Source organism: Macaca fascicularis, chromosome 12 (assembly GCF_037993035.2).
Source record: "Macaca fascicularis isolate 582-1 chromosome 12, T2T-MFA8v1.1".
In the NCBI taxonomy this organism is placed as follows: Eukaryota; Metazoa; Chordata; class Mammalia; order Primates; family Cercopithecidae; genus Macaca; species Macaca fascicularis.
The window spans coordinates 51,508,627-51,518,349 of NC_088386.1; the positions used below are offsets into that span (position 1 = coordinate 51,508,627).

Here is a 9,723-nt window from a genome sequence, read left to right on the forward strand (position 1 = left end):
CTACTTATTACTTTTGTTATAAGTGGTTTAAATTAAATATAACAACAACAATCTTTGTAGTAGTATAATAACCATTCATTGTAACTAATAGTTGTAGTTACAACTAATAGTTACTGGGATTCCGCCAATGAAAATAGGACAGCTTCCTGGCCTGAGGCTGTGGGGATTTAAGACATAGAGATGGCATATACTAACTTATAAAATGTAAATTCACTGAATTTTTTGGATAAAAAAATAACACCTCACATTTTGACAGCACTTTATTCCATTGGATCATCACAAAATGGAGTTAAGAAAGATATCATCAGTCTTCATTTTTCAGATGAGGAAACGGAATTTAAACAAATTAAGCTTTTCAAGGTCAAATCTCTAGTGAACGAAAGAACTAGGACTATAATATGTCTCTGGCTTTTAATCTAATGCTGTTTTTTCTAAATCATTCTGCTACCCTTACATCAAAGCCCAGGTCACAGCAACTCTGATTTACTGAGGTACCAATACCAAATTGAGGGCAACCTGAAGCACCACTCATTCCAATTCATTTCCAGTTTGTACTATTCTTTTTCCCCCCTAGCTTCAAATTTCATCATTCTCTCCAATAACAGTAATAACCAAGATTTATTAGGGACCTACTCTTGACCATCATTATACTAGTTTTATATCGCACTGTTTCATTTATATCCCATAGTAAAGGAACTCAAGAAGAAGAATTGACAGAGAGAAAAAGAAAGAGAATGAGATTGTGTTTACTCAGTCTTCTTCCAGGAATTCTAATAAATCAATTGACTGACTAGATTTCAATCATTCACATTTTTATTCTTTCTAAATGTATCCAAGATGTAAAGATATCTGCTATCTAATAGGAAAGATGGAAATCATTCTCTCTATTTGCACTCAGAACAGAATTTCTTAAGCCTAACAGAAAAGAAAGTACATCATTCATGTCCCTTATTTCATAGGACCTCTTAAAGTCCCAGGAGAATGTTCTGTTCATTAAGCAGTAAGCCTGGGGTTATTGGCAAAATTTCACTAAATCCTTCCACATCACTTACTGCTGGCATGGATTTCTGTGCAAGAGAGCACATATTCTCCATCCTGGTGAAATGCCTTGTACTGGCTAAAGTGCAAACCAAATTTCCTGAATCTTAACTCCTGAGGGGAGTGCCTCTCCTCATCTTATCACCTATAACCCTACACTCAATTTCCTGGTCCAACCCCCTGCTAGATCTGGTTCATAAGGGATTAAGGAGAGGATTGAATAGAGGCATGCTGATCTCCAAAGGAACTGAATTTACTTCCTGCACACTAAAATCTTACTGTCATGCTTTATTTTCTGAAGGGATTTTTCCTCCAACACCCTCAAATGAGATTGGGAACCCCTTCTCCAGAAACTGAAAACTTGCTTTTAGCCTGTTAATTCCCAAGTCACCGGAAAACCTGGTTACATTACCTGAAACAAGCCGAAGGGTATCACCAGCTTCATCTTAACTAGGTGGAATGATCACCAGAGATACCTGATCCAGAAGGTATTCCAATCGTCTCTCCCCAGAATGTGGCACGTGGGAGGGGCAGTGCTTCTCAGAATCCTTGTGCTTATAAAAAGGAACTGGATAAAGAAAAGAAACTAATTAAACAAAACAAAAACAAACAAGGCAACAAGGGCAAACACACTGTAATAAAAGATAACAAACACGTGTTTTTTTTAAATGCATGGGTTCAAGGATTTTTAATGCATAGATTTAGAAATTAAGGATAATTGATTCTAAGAGGCACTTTTTTCAATTTAACATCTCTAAAATGAGAATCATAGTGGTACAAAAAATAAGCTGCATCTTACAATGAAATAATTTATGTTGTTATGCTCTTATAAACAAGAAAAATAATAGTTGTCCAATATCTTACCAAATTATTTTGAGGTTACTTTCAGCACATAAAGAAAATTTCAAATATCTTACCTATCAGACATTGACTCAGAAAAATAAAAACGGAATCTGGTTTAGGAAAAATAATTTTTATGCTAAAATTGTAATAAGTAAACTGAAGGCATTAGAACAGGAAGCAAAACCCTGGGGAGGTAATTAATGATTTAAAGTTTCTAGTCTGACTGGAAGCATTCATTCCACACACTGAAGCATAAAAATTATGTTTATGCTTATGATATCGTATCAGAAAATAATAAATGTATGAAAGTTATGTTTTATAAACATTTTAGATAAAATGTAAATATTACAATATAATTTTCCATAGAATTCTTATCTTAAGAAGTTGAATAGAGGTCAGCTTAAACCCCTTTGATGAAAAATCTTTGGATAAACCAAAATTCCTTTTTCTATTAAAATGTCACCAATACCAATATTACTAGAGCGTGTACAATACCTACTGTATTATGTATTCTGACCCAGGCATCCGTCTTAAGGAACATGCTTATGGGGACAATCTCCTCTAGAGGCCAGCAAGACAATTTTAAGAGACTCCAAGTTACTCTGAGGATGTGGTATATTTGTCAGTAGACTCAGACTCACGAATCTGCACAATGGATAAATATGTAGGATTTATTAACATATTCAATTTTTAATTAAAGTACAGTCAATCCATTTAACAGTAAAGGACTAAAAGTAGAATTAGATGATAGAGGAAATGTGGAGAAGGTATAGCTGGTTGAAGAGTGGTCTCCAAAAAAATATGCCAAGTCCTAACACTGGCACTAAATGTGACCTTACTTGTAAATAGATGTCTTTGCAGATGTAATTAGATTAAAGATTCCCAAATGAGATCATCCTGGAATTAGGGTGGGCTCTCAACCCAATGCCTGATTTCCTTAAAAAGAAGAGAGAGATTTAACAGACAGACACACAAAGAAGAAGTCCACGTGAAGAAAGAGGTAGAAAGAGGTTGGAATGGTGCAGCTACAAGTCAAAGAATGCCAAGGACTGCCTGCTGCCACCAGAAGTCAGGAAAGAGGCATGGAACAGACTCTTCTGCGGTGCCTTTAGGGAAAAAAAAAAAAAAAAAAAATCCCTAACACTTTGATTTCAAAAATCTCGCTTCCAAAACTGTGAAAAAGGAATTAATTTCTGTTGTGGTAAGACACCAAGTGTGTGGTAATAGGTTACAAAAACTCCAGGAAACAAACAGAGGAGTTGAGGTAAAACTGCAGAGAGAGGACAAAATAGGGAGAGAAACAAAGTATTATGCAAATGAGATGAGATGGTAGACTATGCCATTACTCACCCTAGAAATATAAGAAGTGCTAAAGGTAAGTAGGTAGCTTTAGCACTGGCTGCATTTTTTATGATAAAATAAGACTTTGTCAGGTGCCATCATATGATCTGCCCTTCAGTTTCCATTTCCAAAACAACGGGAAGTATAGCAGAAAGATTAAGCATATGGATACTGAAGGCTAAACTGCCTAGTTTCACATCCTCCTCCATTTCATAACTTGTGTTTCGTATTTGTGTGTTTGTTTCATCTGTAAAATGGTGATGATGGTAAGACATATCTCAGAGTTTTTGAAAGGATTAGATGAATTAGTATACATAAAGTGCTTAAAACACCATAAGATCTATATATGTGTTTACTTTTATTATTCAAGGTATCGTTGCCATCAAAGTTTGTGAATTCTCTAATTTTAACTCAATAGTGTTACAGGTCTAATGCACAGATTTAATTTTTGAAGTGAGCAAATCATATTACATTACAAAAAGGATGGAAATAAGAGTGGGAACTCCAAAAAGGAGTTCAGGATATAGTGAGAGAATACAGAATTGAATCGGGGCTCTGTTGAAGATGCTGACTTCTCTGCTGTGCTCTACAAAACAAGATACCAGCTAAGGCGGCACTAAGAAGGGCCTCCAGAAGGAAGGTGGGGCACTCTAGGGCCATAAGGTCACTTCACAGGTCCATGGACCCCCTTCTGCAAAAAACATCCTCTCCTCCTATACTTTGTCTCTCTGCATCTGTAGTTTAAGATTATATTTACTATTTTTTTTCTATTTAGTTTTCTCATTGCTCCCTTTGTTGAACTCTCATTTTGATCCAGTTTCTTTATCTTTTCATGACTTTTAATTTCTTATTTTGTATTTTCCTTTGGTCATCATCAATATTATTTATATTGTGTTCACTTGGAAACTGAATGGTGATTTTATCTCTTATCCTCTTAGATTGCTTAGAAGTAAATCTTATGTATCACATAAACACATATTATACTCTTGCCCTCGCTTGCACCTTACGATGAAAATCTTCCCCGATTTTTCAAAGTGTCTTTTTCACTCTTCCCTGATCTTTCTAAGTATCTTCTTTCATCCCTGCATTATATAAGAAGACCATTCTCATTCACTGAAACAAGAAGCATTTTACCGCATTTTAAAATATTGCATGGCTTGATAAATATCCCAAAGGGAGTACCATTTTTCTAGCAGTTTAATTCTTTTGAAAGTGTCAACTACAGTATACTGAAGTGTTAATGTTAAAAGAGGCCTTTAAAAAAATCTTTTAAAAGCATTTTGAACAAGTGTAATGGAGTCCAAGTTAATTTTTTCATTAAATATTCATGAAAAAGAAAATGTGGAAGAGCTCAACCTTTTTCACATGAAAATAAGACTTAAATAATCCAAAGTGATAATTAAATGTGGGTATTAAATAAATTGTAATGTAGTAGCAAATTTTTAAGTAAATTCTATTTTTTTCTGTACCAGATATCCCCCACAATTTCCACCCATCATCTCTTACCTTATGATAATATATAGGTAATACTATAATCATTTTCTTAAAAATATTGAGCCATGTTTACAGCTTTAACTAAAGTTAGTCATATGAGCTAACAGGATCTCTAAGACTCTGATATTTTGTGGTGATGTAAATTTTGCATTAAGGCTTTCTCCTTGGTTCCAAATCTAACTATAGGACCACTGCGAGTGTTTAGTAAATCATCATCCAGCTTTTCAATATACTCTAACTTTTCATAAATATCACAGAATATTTGGAATAGGGGAAAGAAGGTAAGAAAAGAAAGGGAAGGGGAAGAAACAATAACCAAGTTGCATTTATTTTTACTTTGTGATCTAGCACAGTAATTATTTTGCCTACCTGTTGGAGGTGGACAGAGCTGAAACAATTTTTTTTAATTTTGTTCATATTGAAGAAAGTGTATAAATTTAACCTTAGAAGAGGAACTTCTGTTTGAGGTCTGGAGGTATATGCGACATCTGGGTCCCACGACAAGACCACAGTTCTGTTTTCCCTGGGTTTGGAAGAAAAACAGCTGCTTCTGTGGCCATTCAAACCTGCTGCCATTTTGAGTAGTCTTCTTCCACACCTCCCTGAATTTCAAGCTCCTTGGAAAATGGTGCTTGCCATCTATACCTATGTAACAAACCTGCATGTTCCACATATGTATCCCAGAACTTAAAGTTAAATTTAAAAAAAAGAAAGAAAAGAAAACTGAAAAAACGAGAAAATGCTGTTTGCTTTATGAGGCATATCAGTTGTGTCTCTATGATCAAAATTCTGTTAAATCTCAAGGGGCAAAAAGCAGTGAGGCTCTGGGAAAGTTAGTGTACCTCTTTCTCCTTGTAGAGCCTCCTCTTTCTTACCTTACAGATAGGCAACCAGTTTTGTGTGTTCTTGCCTCATGAATTTTGACTTTTGTAATGGAGTAAAAGACATGAAAGATAATAGCAAGTGTCCAGGAGTGTGAGCTTAGAGGGAGAAAGCTTCTGAAGTCAAGGAGAATCCCTAAGACAGGTAAGAGGACGTGTTTTTTACCTCTGTAATAACAGTAATCATTCAGATATGTGTAAAACATATCTAAAGATAAGGTCCTTGCCATTGAAGTTTCAAGGCTCATAGAATCCCGTGCCTCAAGAGTAGCAAAGTAGTTGAAGAGCTTGCATATTTAAAGGGGAATCTCTAAAGTTACCAGTGCGAGACAATGATTGGCTCTTCCCTATATCTCAGTTCTATGAGTGACTGTCATAACCCTTTTAGGGAGGGTCTTATTATTCAGATTAAATTTCCAAACAGTCTTGTAGGAGGAGAATCTCCATGTTAGAACTGGGTTGATTTTTAAGAAAATAGAGGAAAGCATTGGCTCCCACACACTGAGTTTGTAAGCTAAAACCTGTTAAGCTTTAAAGTGACCCTTATTGTGGGAATTCTGAAGGAAAACAGTGTCCTGTGGCTCTTGGAAGTTTAAGCAGAGATGGCAGGGGAAAAAAAGCAAGCCATAGGAATAGAATGACAAACAATGCCCTTGGGTAAGAGAAAACCAAATGGCCAGAAATTGATGAAACAATAACTTTTCTTGAGATAGAGTTCATAAAAAAAAAGCATTGATTTGAGAATGGATGTTGTACACCTCGATTTTATACACAGATCTACCTACAGTTTTACACGTGTGAAATACGAAAAGTCTATTGCATTACATGATTCTTTTCAGCAAAGCTGCTCATGATCATTGTGATCACATACAGTGAGAAATATTCTGTATGTAATAAAATATTAAGTTAGAAAAAGAGAGAGGTTACCTCTAAAATGAAACTTAGATATTTTTATACATAACTATGAAAACAAAGTATTCATTGATCCTATATGATCAGATATTGGGTCAGAATAGCAGGAATAAAAAAAGAGGGAGACTGTTCATAATAGCAAAGACTTGGAACCAACCCAAATGCCCATGAACAATAGACTAAATAAAGAAAATGTGGCACATATACACCATGGAATACTATGCAGCCATAAAAAAGGATGAGTTCATGTCCTTTGCAGGGACATGGATGAAGCTGGAAACCATCATTCTCAGCAAACTAACACAAGAACAGAAAACCAAACATCACATGTTCTCACTCATAAGTGGGAGCTAAACAATAAGAACATATGGACACAGGAAGGGGAACATCACACACCAGGGCCTGTCAGGGGTTGAGGGGCTGGGGGAGAGATAGCATTAGGAGAAATACCTAATGTAGATGACGGGTTGATGGGTGCAGCAAACCACCATGGCACGCGTATACCTATGTAACAAACCTGCACATTCTACACATGTATCCCAGAACTTAAAATATAATAAATTTTTTTAAAAAGAGGGAGATATGGTCTTGTCCTTGGGGATCTCACAAAGTGTCTAGGAAAGCCAAATCTATGAATGAATAATTTGAAAACAATGTATTTATCCAAATGTTAGCATATTTGGCAGAATGTTATAAACAACCAGAGAGAGAGAAGACTGACATGACAGGGAATTCTCCCCAAAGGATAGGGAAAGAATTGAGAAGAAATTCAGGCCATAGAAAGATCCTTCTAAACACATATTTTCTGTCAGATTTACTTTAACAATGGACAAGTACTGCCACCATATTCGAAATTAAAGTAAAAATAAAAATAACCGAAATAAGAACAATTGATGGGGTCTGTGCATCAATATTTTTAAATTTATATCACATATATGTTTTATTACCAAATTTACATTAGCACAGTAAACATGAAAGTCTAGATTTACCAGCACCCATGGGAAGACAAAATAATCAACTCTCAGTATCCAAAATTTCTCTTCCATTTTACTCCACATACATCCTATCATTCACTTAAACGTTGGAATTACTACACATAATAAAACACATCCAAATTTACCCCAACACCAGAGATTCTCCCAAACTCTAAGTTTCAGCTGTGGAAAGGAGCAATTGAACAGACTTGATACTCAGACCATCACAAGCCTCTTAGGTAAATTCTGAAGGTTTGGTAAAATGATAAAAATCTACTCCCCAGCGGGAAGTCCAGTTGACTACCATAGTTAGACATGGAGCTCTAATCATTATTCAGCATGTCTTACAAAAAAGTCTAAAATCGTGGGAAAACTCTTCATTTTTTTCTTCCTTAAGTGGCACACAAGGAGGTGAAAACCTACAAAAGCCATTCAACACAGATCTTATTAATCAACATTAACTGCCTGCCCTGGGAATTTAGTCCTGGTTCTCAAAAGCAAATAATAAAAAGTAAATTTCATCACACAGGGAATTTTTTTTTTTTTTTTTGGTTGAGTTTACAAGTGTAGTAAAGAGATTAAACAAAATGGCCTTAAAGGCCACAAATGTCCAACAGAGAAAGCTTGCTTCCTAGGATTCAAATCTATTGCAAAAATTACCTGTTTTTATCAGACAGTTTTCTTTTGATTTCTATAAACTCGCTGAGCTCCCTTATACTCTCATTGCACACGAACCTTTATGAAGCTCCAATTAATTTCATTGTTTATCTAAGTGAATAAAACTCTACCATTTCATTGCAGTTAAATCAGATAAAGCATTCATGTAATTTTGATAACTGGTGCACGTGATTTTTCAGTATTTCTATGTATATGTTAAAGATATTTGGACAAGATTGTTAGTAGATACATTCTGATGGCTTCCCTGTGGTGTTAATTTCACCAATAAAATATCCATTTGGCATGTAACATAACAAATATAAGATTTAGTTGGCATTGTTAGACCTCAAAAATGGACCACCAGAATGATTGCTTATATTCTTGCTCCATAATTAGTTACTTAATTATTGTGAGGGAGTTAATTATGTAAGTCGACTAAATATTATGAAAGGATAATATATGAAGGCTAGCTCATAAATTCTTTTTTTTTTTTTCTTTTTTTGAGACAGAGTCTTGCTCCACCAGCCAGGTTGGAGCGCAGTGGCATAATCTTGGCTCACTGCAACCTCCGCCTCCCAGGCTCAAGCGATTCTCCTGCCTCAGCCTCCCGAGTAGCTGGGATTACGGGCGCCTGCCACGATGCCAGTAATTTTTTTTTTTTTTTTTTTTTTTTTTTTGTATTTTTAGTAGAGACGGGGTTTCACCATGTTGACCAGGCTGGTCTTGAACTCTTGACCTCAGGTGATACTCTCACCTTGGCCTCCCAAATTGCTGTGATTACAGGCGTGAGCCACCATGCCTGGCCTAGCCCACGTATTCTTAACTTGGTTTTGTGTTATAATCATGCTCAGGGAGTAAACATTTCTAGCCAAAATTCAGCAATCTAGTTTAAGTATACAAATCAAGTTAATAAATGTATGCCTTGATCTACAATGGGTTTCCATCTTCCCCTAATACCTCCTGGTTCTATTTACCAACTAATTACCAAATCTGATCTTTAACAGAAATTAATACTATTTTAGAAATAAGTAATTATTAATTTATAAATTAGGGCCGGGTGCAATGGCTCACGCCTGTAATCCCAGCACTTTGGGAGACCGAGGTGGGTGGATCACCTGAGGCCAGGAGTTTGAGACTAGCCTGGACAACGTGATGATACCCCACCTCCACTAAAAACACAAAAAAAATTAGCTGAGCATGGTGGTGGGCACCTGTAATCCCAGCTACTCGTGAAGCTGAAGCAGGAGAATCGCTTGAACCCGGGCGGTGGAGGTTGCAGTAAGCTGAGATTGCACCACTGCACTCCAGCCTGGGCGACAGAGCAAGAAAAAAGAAAGAGAGAGAGGGAGGGAGGAAGGGAGGGAGGGAGGGAGGGAGGGAGGGAGGGAGGGAGGGAGGGAGGAAGGAAGGAAGGAAGGAAGGAAGGAAGGAAGGAAATTTATAAATTAGAAGACAAACTAACTCCATCTTTGAGCCCCCATGCTTTCATCTTATCCTTTCTAGAAAGGCCTTTAATAAGTTGTAGATGTCACTACAGGGAAATGCTTTATCTTTTCAGAGCATCAACCAATATTGGTGTTGAT

General features: G+C 36.2%; 1 long non-coding RNA gene across 1 annotated transcript; it reads right to left on the minus strand.

Moving 5' to 3' along the window:
• Nucleotides 1-242: 242 nt before the first annotated feature.
• LOC135966428 (uncharacterized) lies at nt 243-4,313 on the minus strand. The gene is made up of 3 exons (XR_010579749.1): nt 4,213-4,313; nt 2,381-2,526; nt 243-1,606 (listed from the first exon to the last, which is right to left on the minus strand). It is a non-coding gene; the product is annotated as an uncharacterized lncRNA (long non-coding RNA).
• Nucleotides 4,314-9,723: the final 5,410 nt, after the last annotated feature.